General features: G+C 48.5%; 1 pseudogene; it reads right to left on the bottom strand.

Annotated features, from left to right (window-relative positions):
- Nucleotides 1–15,010, bottom strand: part of LOC128504315 (CKLF-like MARVEL transmembrane domain-containing protein 4) — a 28,633-nt pseudogene extending 13,623 nt beyond the window's left edge.
- Between the last annotated feature and the right edge of the window lie 213 nt (nt 15,011–15,223).

Here is a 15,223-nt window from a genome sequence, read left to right as displayed (position 1 = left end):
ATTACATCATGTGTGTGTGTTCAGCGAGATCAAAATCCTGGTCTAGTTGTGGCCCTCGGGGAAATCCCGTGACTCGTTCTGCTCGTTTAACACATCGGGTGCCAGAGGTGAGTACCGTGTGTAAACATGCTACATGTATGTAAAATGTTCTGCAGCAGCACACGTCACATCCTCAAACCCACATTTACTTTACCATTTAAAGCATTTTGTTAAACTTCTGCTGCTTCTGTAGGGATTAACCCATTAACCCCTAATAGCGGGTCGCCTTGTCTCGTAACACCAGCGGTTTTTGTGCTGCTGAGGACATTATGATTGTTACAGCTTTAGGGGCTGTTGTCCTCCGGGGCTTTAATCCCACAAGAAACGTAGAATTTTTTGTAAAAATAGCGAGTTCTGCGACATCCAGAATGGATCACGGAAACTTCATACGATGCTCCGGTAACGCGGCACGAATCCGGTGCGCATGTTTAGTCCGTGTCCTCAGTGCTGAAATGGTTAATTGATGTCAATGCTACACTAGAGGGAACCGGAAAATATAAGATCCGAACCACCGATCCCGGACAGACTATCGACCGGTAAACCAGGACCGGTCCGAACCGCATCACACACGGGTACACCGGCAAATGGCGTGTATACGATCCCGTGCGATCAACGGACAGACAGCCAGAAACCCAGACGGAGCACGAGAACAACAACAACTGCACCCCGACGGCAACCAAGTCACCCAGACGGACCATGAGAACAACAGCTGCCCCCCCGACGGCCACCAAGTCACCCAGACGGACCATGAGAACAACAACAACTGCCCCCCAGGATCTCAGAATAAAAGCACTGACGGGGAGCTATAAAAAAAACAAAACACACAAACCACAAAACCGTGTGAAATAAAGACGTTTAACCATTTCAGCACTGAGGACACAGACTAAACATGTGCAGCGGGTTCGAGTCGCGTTACCGCAGCTTCATATGACGTTTCCGTGATTTGATTCTAATGTCTGGATTCTCTGCATGTAACAGACTTCACTGTCTGCCTAAAGATATAGACGAGGTTTCTAAGAATGCCGTTCTCTCTCCCGCTCCCCACCCCCCTAATCTCCGACCCCCTAAACCGCTGTGACCCGCACCTTACCCGTCTATCATTCCTCTTAACCCCCGCACTGCCGCCCGCGTCTCACTCACACGCTCCGTGGTCATCGCTGCTTCTGATTTGATAAAGGAGGTTGATTCTCGGGATCGTTAGTCTAATAAAACAGAGATTATTCTGCTGCAGAAGTCGCCATTTTCTTTTTTGCACAGCTGGAGTAACGTGGCTCTCGGGCTACAAGCAGAATGTTAGTGGCTACGAGATTTAACCATAATACAGACACTCCGGTTCACCAACCCGGCCCGCAGCAACAAAAGGGTTAAAAGTACAGTTTGGGTTTGATTGGGAAAGGTTAGTAAAGAGATTCTCTTACCGCTGCTGCGATTGCCGACCCAGACTTGTGGTTGATGGCGGCCAAAGTTACCGCAGCGATGAAGAAAAACAGGGCGCTGACCCCGAATTCACCAAATCCTACGAGAAAAGAAGACGACACGTGAGATTCTGGCGCATGTCTGCTTCACGAGACTCCTTTCCATCCCTGCTCCTGTAATGTACATTTATATATATTATACTTTATTATATACATTTTCTTAGCATTACCGCCAAAGGCCATGCTGTGTGTAAAGGCACAAGAGCTGACAATCTGCTGGAGACGTTCCCCGACTGTCCTCCAGCCCTCTGATACATCAGTCATGGAATGAAGTTTGTTGCCGATTCACGATGTGACCCAAAGACCAGAGCGATAATCTGCGGCCGAGACGCTGGAAAAGATTGTAACAAGTCTCTGGTTTCTTAAAGTGATGCGGTATCCACATGATGGATAGTTTAGAGTCTGGTCCTATCTACTAAGCCCTCACCTCTAGAACAACCCCGGTTAGTAACAAAATAACCCAAAACAAGGATATTTGATGTAAAAATATTAGAAAGAAGGGAGGGAAGAAGCATCACCAGCCACCAGCAGGGAAAAGAAGCTGTCGGTAGGAACCGACCTGCATCCCCCGGCGACCCGATAGATAAATATACAAACCATCGAAGGGTCGGGAACCAGAAACGTCTTCCACGGATACAGAAACGAGCGTACGATGCGGGGTAATAGGAGTAATTACCCCGGGCAGCAGATTTACCGGAAATGAGGCAGAATCTGCACAAGTTGAGTGACCCGGATGGCGGAGACTTCCCCGCGGCTCAAAATGCCAGGCTGTTAATCCAATTGGCGATAGAGCGTTCGGAAATTCCAGAGACAGCCGCAGAGACTTCCGGAAGGACCGGGCTCGCTCTACATAAACGAAGACAGGAGATGGAAAGAATGTCGGTCAACCAACGTCCGGATTCTTGGGGAAAGCTGAAAGGACTTTGGGTGACAACCCAGGACGTAACGAAAGCCCCGCTTTATCCACGAATAATCACAGAAAGGGTTCCTAATGGACAGTCTGTCGCTCACTCAGGCATCTGGCGGAGGCGAGGGATTCCAGAAATGCTGACTTCAGGGACAGAAGATGGAGACAACGATTAAAGAGGAACACGAGACTGTAAAGCACCAGATTAAGGTCCCAAGGAACCATCTTGGAAATAGGACGAGGTCTAATCCAGACTAGAGCTTTAGAAAATACACCTGACTGCGGACAGGGAGACCGGTTCATATCCCAAAAAGTGCCGATGGCTGAAATACGGACCTTAATGGTAGAAGCTTAAATCAAGTTAGGAAGACATGGAGTAGCGGACAAACCTTTAGAGCTGCACCAAGAATGGAACCTCTTCCAGATTGTAACCTCAGAGAGCCGATGTGCTTGCGGTTTAAAAGAAGGGTCTCTAACTGAAGCGGAAATCCCTTCAGCCCAAAAAAAAGTTTCAGCATCCAAAATCTGCTGAAGAAGATCCTGTTTGGCAGTCAGGAGCTATGAGGATAACTGAAGCTTATTTGTTTGATATTTTGCAGAACCCCGGAAATCCCAGGTCTGGGATAAGACAATGAGATAGTCGAGGCTTCTGTCCCAACAATGCAAAACATAATTCTAAAGCGTTCTTAAGTGGGCCAGAGCCCAGGGAACTGCGTACCTTGCAGAAGCCATTTTGCCAGCCAAAGACCAAATGGATGAGCCTGAAACTAGAAATAAGTCTCTGCCTCCCAAGGAATCGCTATACCAAGAACCTTTTGATGAGACAAGAGGATAGGAACAAGATAAGCATCTTTAAGGTCTATGGAGACCAAGAAGTCGTTGATGCATAAAGTGTCCAGAACAGATTTTATAGTCTCCATCCTTAATCTGAAAAAATGGAGCTCTAATATGACTGAAACCGCTGTTGGCACCAGGAAAACCGGAGAGTAGATTCCAAAATTATTTTCTAGCTCAGGGATGGTATAATAATAGCCGGAAAGTCTTGGAACGGATTGATAGAGCATAGAAGAAAGGCACGTCTGGTCTGATCTTGGGGAAGGAGACATCAGAAGCCAGTCTGGTCTGATACTAACAGGTAGCCTTCTGAAGAACCCCAGCCTTCCTCCTACTGGAATACAGGTGGCGTCCCACCCTTATGCCGAACCCTTAGGATCCTGGGGCTGTTTGGGAAAGGAATCCGTACAATCTTTTTTTGCCAAGGGAATGGCCTCTGTGTCCCCGCTCCCTGTGAGTCTTTGGGTGGCTGGAGCCATATCCCTGGTGCTGACCAGGAAGGTGCGGACGGAAAAGCTGAAATCTTTTCACCACTGTGAATACCTCAAAGAAAATCACCTGTAGTTCTTTCTAACTGGGATTCAAGATCTTCCCCAAACATGGATCTGCCCCTGAAAGGGATATTAAGTAGCCTATTCAACCATACAGCTCTTCTGACAGCAACAGAAAGCAGAAGCGCTGGCCGACATACTCATGGATTTGATAGAAGGATCACACAAGAAGTCCACGGCAAATTTGATGGCAGCGATACTCTTGATAATTTCTTCTTTAGAAGTCTTAGCAACGATGTTATCCTCCGTCTGTGACAGCCAAGACCTGACAGCTTTGCCCACCAAAGCAGAGGAGATTCCTGGTTTGAAAGCCGAGATGGAGGCTTCTCGATGGCCGCTCCATCTGATTAGAAAAACAAGAACCATCTTCTAGCGGCAAGGGGGTCTTATTCTGAAGCTTCCATGACTGCCGGATCCACTTCAGGTGCATCACAAACCTGATTAAAGCCATCAAAGGGAAACAAACACCTGGCCCGTCGGGACAGGTTCATCCGCCTTTCAGGTTGACCTCACTCACTAAGGGGGGGTCACACTTTGGAGCGACATCTTCATAAACATGCATAGTGCAGAAAAAACCAAAGAGCTTTCCCCTCTGATGCATCTCCCAGCTCCATAAATCCCTTTCCCCGCAGGATCCGTGTCAGCCAGACAGTAATACTACTAACACTAATACCAATACTACTAATACCACCAACACTACTACTAATACCACCAACCACTAACACTACTAATACCACCAACACTACTAATACCACCAACGCTAACAATACCACCAACCACTAACACCACTAATACCACCAACACTGGCTTTAATCAGGTTTGTGATGCACCTGAAGTGGATCCGGCAGTCATGGAAGTTTCAAAATAAGACCCCCTTGCCGCTAGAAGATGGTTCTCGTTTTTCTGATCAGACGGAGCGGCCATCGAGAAGCCTCCACCTCGGCTTCCAAACCAGGAATCTCCTCTGCTTCGGTGGGCAGAGCTGTCAGGTCTTGGCCGTCACAGACGGAGGAGAACATCGTTGCTAAGACTTCTAAAGAAGAAATTATCAAGAGTATCGCTGCCGTCCACCACTAATAATACCACAAACAATACTAATACCACCAACACAACTAATATCACCAACACTAACACTACTAACACCACTAATACCAGCAACACTACTAATGCCACCAACTACTAATACTGACAGATTTAAGTAACAGACGTTCTGTATAAGGAGCAGAAGTGGAGCAATTGGCAGGGACGGTGCGTCGGTTGCTATGGGGATTACTCCACTTGGTTCCCTTTAACCAGCGAGTGTGTTTTTTTTAATTCCCCGTTTCTGATGAGCTCTATCAGAAGGAGGCTGGAAAAGGGATGCTCAGGAAATATTTTTACTTTTTTTGGGTGAATTCACTTGTTTCAGTGATTAGAGGCTTCCTGGGTATGGAGGGAATTAAACCCAAGTATTGGGGGAGTTGGGGGGTGGATTATACCATTAGTGGGGGTTTGAGGGGGGGAATAGAAATGTAAATAATGTAGAAGCTGCAGATCTCCGTGCAGGGAAGGAACGGGCGTTCTGTATAAGGAGCGATTCTGGCGCAGAATGAAGTGGAGTAATTGGCAGGAACGGTGCATTAGTTGCTATGGTGATTACTCCACTTTTACCACCAGAATTATCACTTACACAGAACGCCCGACGGCCTCATGTAACCCGGAGCGTACGGGGAGGAACTGCGTTAAAGTACAAAGGAGGAGAAACATTAGAATAAGAGACCGTCATTTGAAACCAGAGAGTCAGAGGCTTAGAAGGAATATCAGGAAGTTTCACTTTACCGAGAAGGTGGTTGATAAACGGAACTGCCTCACAGAAGAAGTGGTAGCGGCAAATACAGCGAGAGAATGTAATACACTTCTACTGGCAGGCTGTTCCACTTATCTACTACCTGATTTCTCAGTAGAGGTTATATAAAACACGCAGGGGACGGGAATACGGGGCCCGAATCTGATTGATTAATTTCAGAGTGGTTACAGCAGGAATCACGGGCGACTGTTCAGTCATTGGCCGTTTTGGGCACCTAATCAGGGCAGGAAAACTCACCTCAGCCTTCTGCTTAACGCTCTCCTCTCCCTCTCCTATTACCGCCCCGCGCATGAATAGAGGGGACGGCGACTAACCACCCGCCGGTGAAGGACAAGCTACAGAGGAGACTCTCACCCAGCCGGTTAATCCGGCGGAATACAATAAAAGCTTCCAGTCCCGTGCTTAATGCACAGATATGATTTATACAGGTTTAGGGCCTTCCTGCGGGTCCTCATTGCATTCTGTACATGGGGGTGTATCTGCGAGCACAGGAGCTTACGCTTCAATCCCCCGATGCCTTCAGAATACAGAGTGACATCAGGGGTTAACAGACGCCAGGTTTAGTGAATACAGCCCACCAGTAAGGTTTTTGGACGTTTCTTTACGTTCTGATGTATTATGAAGCGCTCGCCCCTGTGAGCGGGCCCTGCACAATGTATAGTAAAATCAGCAGCAACGCTCAAGCGATCCGTCCCGGGAAGCCGTGGGTTATTTGACACAACAGAGGTTTACAGGAAAGCCGAGCCCCCAATCCCATCACTCCCAGCACTATGAACGTTATTTTGTGGCTGGTTATGGAGGTTTGGGGGGAGAAGAGTAGATTTTAATAAATAGGAGGAAAGGATTTGGAGATTGTGGGATTTCTGTATAAGGAGCGATTCTGGTGCAGAATGTAGAAGAGGAGCAATTGGCAGGAACGGCGTATTGGTTGCTATGGTGATTACTCCACTTTTACCACCAGAATCATCACTTATACAGAACGGCGTACGGGGAGGAATTAGGAAATCACCTGTAAAACGGGACTTATGCTAGATGGGACCCCCTACTCCGGTCGTCAGCTTCACACTCCCTCCGCTGGGACCCCCGGAGTAAATAACCCCATTATTGGGTAACGCAGACGGCTTTTTATTTGGGGGGATTCTTTATCGTTCTCCATCTTACTGGAATTTCTCTTGTTTTAGGAAATCTCCCCTCAACTCCGCCTGGACACACAGGAACCCCGCGTTATAATTCCTCCCCAGCCGGTATCCGCTGCGTGTGACACCGCGCCAGAGACAGACAGCACGGTAAAGCTTCCCGGTAACGTATCCTGAGGGCGTGTGGATGTACCGTGTTACACCATATAACAGTATTAACCCCTTGTATGCCACAAACTCCTAACAGACCATCATCGGGCAATAAGGGAGCAGCAAGCAAACCCATTCTATTCCTCCAAGGGCCCCGCAGAATACGAGTTCCACATCTGTATAAACAGCTCAGCAACAGCCACCCCGGAGCCGCAGCCGGCGGGTTTTATTTCCTCGCCTGACGATGGAAACCCGACACGGTCGGCAGATTTCTAGATGGCAGCAAAACAGGCAAATTACAGCTTCTGCCCCTTCATTAACCCCGAAGCTGCTGATGCAAACAGCAAAGCATCGGCTCAGCGGGAAGAGCAGTCATTGTTTCAGCCAGAAATGCGATCTCCGTTACATAACATAACACCCATATTTATATATATATATATATACACCCCTGTTATATCACATTACATAACACACATATATATATACAGCCCCGTTATGTCACAACACGCATATACACCCCCGTTATATCACATTACATAACACACATATATATATATACCCCCGTTATATCACATTACATAACGCGCATATACACCCCCGTTATATCACATTACATAACGTGCATATACACCCCCGTTATATCACATTACATAACACACATATATATATATATACCCCCGTTATATCACATTACATAACGCGCATATACACCCCCGTTATATCACATTACATATATACCCCCGTTATATCACATTACATAACGCGCATATACACCCCGTTATATCACATTACATAACGCGCATATAAACCCACATAATATCACTATACATAAAGCGCATATACACCCACGTTATATCACACTACGTAACATGCATGTACACCCACGTAATATCACACTCCATAACGCCCATATACACCCATGTAATATCACATTACATAACACCATATATATACATATACATATACATATATATATATATATATATATATATATATATATATATATATACACACCCACGTTATATCACATAACGCGCATATACACCCACCTAATATCACAGTACATAACGCCCATATACACCCACGTTATATCACACTACATTACAAAACGCACATATACACCCACGTAATATCACAACGCACATATACACCATGTTAGACAACATTGAACAGCACTCAGTTGTGAGATGGCGCAGGAGCCAGGATACCACCAAGTCCTTCAATAAATCCAAAATAAAGAAGCAGGAATCCGCACACAAATGGTAAGGCGAGTTTATTTCATTCAGGCCGCGTGCAATAAACTCACCTTACCATTTAAGTGCCGATTCCTGCTTCTTTATTTTGGAATTATATTACACGACGCACATATACACACACACTACATGACGCGCATATACACCCACACTACATGACGCGCATATACACCCACGTAAAATAACCTTACATAACGCGCATATTTCCGTATATTTTGTGTACAGATGCAGGAATATGCATTTTCACGAGGAGCACCAATATAATACTAATAATAAATATAACAAGAGACGCAGCAAGCAGATAAAATGCGAATCAGGAGCTCGGAGCCGTATGTAAAGCAGGTAGCCGGACAGGAACGGCTCGAGATTCTTGGGGTTCCGACCCAACAAATATTCTCTCCAGCCCCATCTTTAGTCGTAATAAATGCCACATCCTCAGATCGCGTTATTCTTTGTATTCATTTCTATTAAACGTGAAATAGAGAGGAACGCGTCTCTTACCTGTTCAGGTCTCTTCTGTCGAGGGGCCCCAAGCAGTCGCCGGAGTTGAGCAGGAAGCCGTCGGCAGTCGGACCGAAGCCAGCGCCGAGTCACTGCACAGCATCGAAAAGTTCCCTTTCCTCTCTACTCATGAGGCTGCAGGATAATGTTTTGCGCGCTCCAGCTTCACACGCAGTCGACAAAGTGAGCGACGAGCCCCTGAATCAGGCAGCGGCTCCCTTCTCGGGGCATTTTCTGCCGCCAATCATACATTACGGCTCGTAATAAATGTTGGGTTACAGAGCTGCACAGAATAGGAAACATCAGTTATTGCATTAACCCAACCTACACCAAACAGCACGTTACAGTAAAAGCCGAGTGCAGAGAGATTTATTGAACTCACCGCGGGGTCCCAGTTGACGTGCGGCACCTTGGCGCGCAGGCGGAGGCCGAACATCACCATCAGAACTCCGAGAAATAGAGTCCCTCGCGGGGAAGCGCTCCATGATGCTCTCGATACAGACGGAGGAGAGAAGAGCCGGGAGCTGCAGACAGGAGACAGCGGAGATCAGACTGGCATTTACTAGAAACAGGGGGGTCCAACTCCAGGCCCCGGGGGCCACAACCAGGCCAGGCTTTCTGGATATCCAGGACGGGCACTAGCAGCTCAATGCAGTTGTTCGGAACATATTACATCATGTGTGTGTTCAGCGACATCAAAATCCTGGTCTATTTGTGGCCCTCGGGGGCTGGAGTTAGACACCCCTGGATATAAATGATATGCATTAGATATAACGTGTGGCAGATAACTGTAGACGGCGTCCGTCCCGTAATCCGCTCAGCAAACAACCGCTTACGGGGCGGACGGCGGCTGCAGTTATCTTCCGGCTCGAGTCCAATATTCTAGGATTTATTCGTTTTTAGTGGTTTTCGGATTCTAGTTTTTGGAAACATTTCTTTCCGACGGACCCGACGATCCAAGCCGAGGAAGTTGGGTTTAGGAGTTCCGGCTCTGCGGTTCTTCCAGGGGTTAAATACGACTGCTGCCCCCCCCGGGGTTTAATAAACTGGGGCAGCAGATAAGGTTCTTCTGCAGACAGACGAAGAGACAGAAGTGACGTTTATCCCAGACCCGTTAGGAGGCCGCTACCTAAACTGCGCTCAAGGCTCCCGTGGGGCTGCCGGCACCGTCCGGGAGGGCCAGGACTAGAATAAAGCGACACCAAGGAGATCGGCTTCTCTGTGTACCTGCCGACTTTCCTCCAAGCGTCCGTAAAGTCTCGAGTACTTACCGCGTATCGCCCTGTACGGCTGCCGAGCGGAAACGGCTCTGCATGAAAGGGTTAATGGCTTTTAAACGGCATTTACCTTCTAAACGGGGCGAAGACGCGGCCTTCTGTGTGTCCGTCCGCCGAGACACTAACGGGCCGAGCGATTCTGGAAATACGCCGCTTCTCACGAAAATATTCCGTATTAACGAGGAAATCCCCAGAAAAAGCGCAGAGACGAGAAATCATTCTTTCCGTTTTCTGCAGAACGGGGTAAATTCTCACATTTCATTAAATCGCATTAAACGAGATTCCCAACAGCTCCACGACTCGGATTCTACGGAGTCTCCAGGCGGCCGTTTGATCAGACTCCTTATACAGCCTGCGCTGAACGATAGAACGGCTCGGTCTTAATAACCCCGCCGGGGACAGACGCATGAAAGTCCATTGAGGGACAGACTTCATTGGATAACAAGATCTGTGACATCGCCGGGAGCCGCAGTCGCGCATCATCCACACCCTCCCAGCACCCAGACGCCCGGCGGGTCACAGCCCCCAAACCCTCCCAGCACCCAGACGCCCGGCGGGTCACAGCCCTGCGGGTCCTCATTTAATTCTGTACATGGGGGTGTATTTGCGAGCACAGGAGCTTACACTTTAAACCCCCGGATGCCTGCCCTTCAGAATACAGAGTGACATCAGGGGTTAGCAGACGCCAGGTTTAGTGAATACAGCCCACCAGTAAGGTTTTGGACGTTTCTTTACGTTCCGATGTATTATGAAGCGCTCGCCCCTGTGAGCGGGCCCTGCACAATGTATAGTAAAATCAGCAGCAACGCTCAAGCAATCTGTCCGCAGAAGCCGTGGGTTATTTTACACAGCGGAGGTTTACAGGAAAGGGTCATCAATCTGACACCCTATGCTTTTACTGCGGGTGCCACATACACCCACGTTATATCACGCTACATAACACGCATATACACCCACGTTATATCACACTACATAACACGCATATACACCCACGTTATATCACACTACATAACACGCATATACACCCACGTTATATCACACTACATAACGCCCATATACACCCACGTTATATCACACTACATAACACGCATATACACCCACGTTATATCATACTACATAACACGCATATACACCCACGTTATATCATACTACATAACACGCATATACACCCACGTTATATCACACTACATAACACTACATAACAGGCATATACACCCACGTTATATCACACTACATAACACACTACATAACACGCATATACACCCACGTTATATCACACTACATAACACGCATATACACCCACGTTATATCACACTACATAACGCCCATATACACCCACGTTATATCACGCTACATAACACGCATATACACCCACTACATAACACGCATATACACCCACGTTATATCATACTACATAACGCCCACATACACCCCCGTTATATCCCATTGCATAAACGCGCATATACACCCCCGTTATATCACGCTACACAACGCCCATATACATCCCCGTTATATCCCATTGCATAAACGCCCATATACACCCCCGTTATATCCCATTACATAAACACCCACGTTATATCACATTACATAACGCCCATATACACACACAAACGTTATATCACGCTACACAAAGCGCGCATAAACGCTCATATACACCCACGTTATCTCACGCTACACAACGCGCATAAACACCCACGTTACATAACGCGCATATACACCCATGTTATATCACACTACATAACGCGCATAAATGCCCATATACACCCCCATTACATCACATCGCATAAAGCGCATAAAACGCCCACATACACCCACGATACATAAACGCCCATATACACCCACGATACCTAACGTTACAAAACGCCCATATACACCCCCGTTATATCACACTACATAAAGGCCCATATACACCCACGTAATATCCCACTGCATAAAACGCCCATATACACTAACAGTCCAGGCAGACGCTGCTAAATTAAACTATGCATTATGCAGGGCCTGCGGGGCTCTCTCTGCAGGAGAAGCTCGCTGGAGTCGGCCCTTCATAATCCAGAGTAATATCAGTAAATCAGTGAAAATCTTCCACCCCCAGCATAATGCATACACTGCCCTGTCATATGTATAAATAATAGCCTTTGTCTAAAATGAGAGGCTCAGAAGTAATGCAAGAAGTTCTACTTTACTGAGTGGGTGGTAGATAAGTGGAACAGCCTCCCAGCAGAAATGTATTACATTCTCTCTCTTTGCCGCTACCACTTCTGCTGGGTGGTAGTTCCACTTATCTACCACCCACTCAGTAAAGTAGAACTTCTTGCATTACTTCTGAGCCTCTCATTTTAGACAAAGGCTATTATTAATACATATGACAGGGCAGTGTATGTGAAGTTTCTTCCTCGTCTATGAGAGCCGTCTGATCGATATTCCTTCTGTAAGCAGTCGGTCGTTGGTCTCGTCTTATATTCAGGAGCCGTATCCCCGTCCCCTGCATGTTTACATCCCCTCACTGTATAACCTCTACCACTTCTGCTGGGAGGCTGTTCCACTTATTTACATTCCCTCACTGTATAAACTACTTAGAAATAGGGTGGTAGATAAGTGGAACACCTTCCCAGCAGAAGTGGTACAGGTTATAGAGCGAGGGAATATAAACATGCAGGGGACGGGGATACGGCTCCTGAATAGAAGACGAGACCAACGACCAAGTGCTTACAGAAGGAATATCGAGCGGACGGCCTGACGGCTCTCATAGACGAGGAAGAAACATGGAACCCCTGACAATGCGTATTTTATAGCGGTTTGTAATAACGGGATAAACGCATAGTTTAGAAGAGAAGGAAGCCGGGCATCGGCTGTAAGGAGCCTCCGAATGCATATTCCGGGGTTAACCTCGAGCCGACCGGATCATCCCAAATCCAAAAGCCCCTCTGTCGCTTCCAATGCACTCCTACAGGGGCATTTAATCCCCACGGGGTCTCCACTGCGTAACCCCGGGGGCAGCAGTAATTAAATACCCCGTCTCCTATATTACACACTAAATGGCAGGGGTGAAAAGGTGAGGCCCCTGCACCTGTATGACAAACACTACTCATTGTTAAAGGGAAAGCCCCCACATCTGGTTTTAGTACTTTCTATACTTCTGGCTACTGGTTTTCTCCCAGTTTAAACAGGGTTTGATTTCTCTACCCACAGCGGGCAATGTGTATAAAGAATAACTCCGGTGCAGCGGCAGAAGTGGAGCAATCCCCATAGCAACCAATGGAACGTTCCTGCCGATTGATCCGCTTTAACCGTTTGCGCCGGAATCCTTCTTTATGCACAATGGGCGCTGTTTGATAGAAAAAAAATCCCTATTAAAAAATGGAGAAAACCCCAAAACTGATCGTTTAAGAAATGTCTTTAATCAGAGTTAACCCTTTGTTACCCGGCTCCGTGGGCTGCTGTATGATCCCAGCGGGTAACTCGGCACTTTTGGGGTTAATTTCCTCGTTATTGTCTCCCGAGCGGCACCTGAGCGGTTCGGCTTCCAGGGCCGTATTTAAGGGGCTACAGAAACCCAACCCGGCCTTTAGGCGGTCAGTAGAGCGCGTGGACCCGGAGCGCACGGCGGCCTCCCGAGGAGAGATCCCGACCGGCAGATAGAGCGGCTTCTCACAGGTAACCCGAGCGGCACCGACTCTCCGCCCGGATCAGCAGCTCGATATATACCGGATCACATCCATGCTTACGGGTTATCGCTTTTCTCTTACAGGGGCCGCCGACGGCGCAGATACCGGCGCGGGAGATCCCGGGAGCCAGGTAAGATAACGCTTATATCTGTATGACGGGATGTATAGAATATAATATAATATATACACACAGAATATATACAGCACACTCACCCGATGCATAAACGCCAAACCAGACACTGCGTTTCTTTACACAGGTTCCCGGCCAGCATCCTTACCAAACCCTCTGGTCCCGAGCATCCAGGTCACAGCGCAACTCGGTAACCGGTAAGACAAACTCGTTAAGGCAATGACCCGGCGGGTAAACTCGGGTAAGTTCTGTGAAACCAGGTTAACAATCCCACACGGCGTCTGCGCTTCTCATGAAAACCAAGGAAAGTAACGGGTGGAGCACGCAGGTCAATTAATCCACCGCCCGGCAGGGTGGGGTCCACCGGATCAATTAATCAATTACCCCAGGGTGGGTCCACCAGACACCTGCGCCGTAATTCGGGTCCCAGGCAGGGTTAAATTGAAACTCCCCGGGAAAAAGAACTGGCTTTTTACACGCTTTTTTGCCTTAAAAATAAGTTGGTTCCAAGTTTATTTCCCGGACTGGACCATCTGCACCTGGAGGGCGGGACGGTCCCCTTTATACCCGATACTCTTCCCCCCTCTGTAGCATTAGAGCGGACGAGCACTCAGAACACAAACCCGTTTATCACCGGATACCGAACCCTCATGTACCCCAATCTCTTACCACTTGTGTGCATTTTAAGATGTATTCCAGGTCGCAGATGAAGCCTCTTATCCCCGGTCTCTGCATTGCAGGCTCTGTGGCGGGCTGGTGAGGGCTGCTGGTCCCGGATACCATGGAAGCCGTAGAAGCCTTTTCCTCAAAACCATCCGTGTCTTCTGCCGCCCCCTCAAACCTGAGGGACCCCCCGAGTGCCGTTCGCAATTGGCGCGCATACCCACGAGTTCGTGCCGGCTGAGGAGCATGCAGCGAGCCCCAGGCGGGGTAGGTGCCGGCTGAGGAGCATGCAGCGAGCCCCAGGCGGGGTAGGTGCCGGCTGAGGAGAATGCAGCGAGCCCCAGGCGGGGTAGGTGCCGGCTGAGGAGCACGCAGCGAGCCCCAGGCGGGGTAGGTGCCGGCTGAGGAGAATGCAGCGAGCCCCAGGCGGGGTAGGTGCCGGCTGAGGAGAATGCAGCGAGCCCCAGGCGGGGTAGGTGCCGGCTGAGGAGCATGCAGCGAGCCCCAGGCGGGGTAGGTGCCGGCTGAGGAGCATGCAGCGAGCCCCAGGCGGGGTAGGTGTCGGCTTCGTGCCCTGGAACATTGCAGGAGCGGACAGGGAGCTCTGCTTTCGCAAACCGCTCTCTACCACAGCCAAGTTCTCTGTGCAGGTAACTCGGTCTGCCTTTTCTTTCCTCAGCCAATCAAATGTTCGCTTTAGCAGCTACGTCACACCAAAGGTCGTGTTTTCTCCCTGCTCCGCCCACTGGGTTCCTGCCTTCCGCGCCGGGCTCGAGTTATCAGGTAAGGATTCGCT

This window comes from Spea bombifrons, chromosome 9 (assembly GCF_027358695.1).
Source record: "Spea bombifrons isolate aSpeBom1 chromosome 9, aSpeBom1.2.pri, whole genome shotgun sequence".
Classification (NCBI taxonomy): Eukaryota; Metazoa; Chordata; class Amphibia; order Anura; family Pelobatidae; genus Spea; species Spea bombifrons.
Note: the sequence above shows the minus strand (reverse complement) of the source record. Positions and strands in the feature narration are given on the sequence as shown.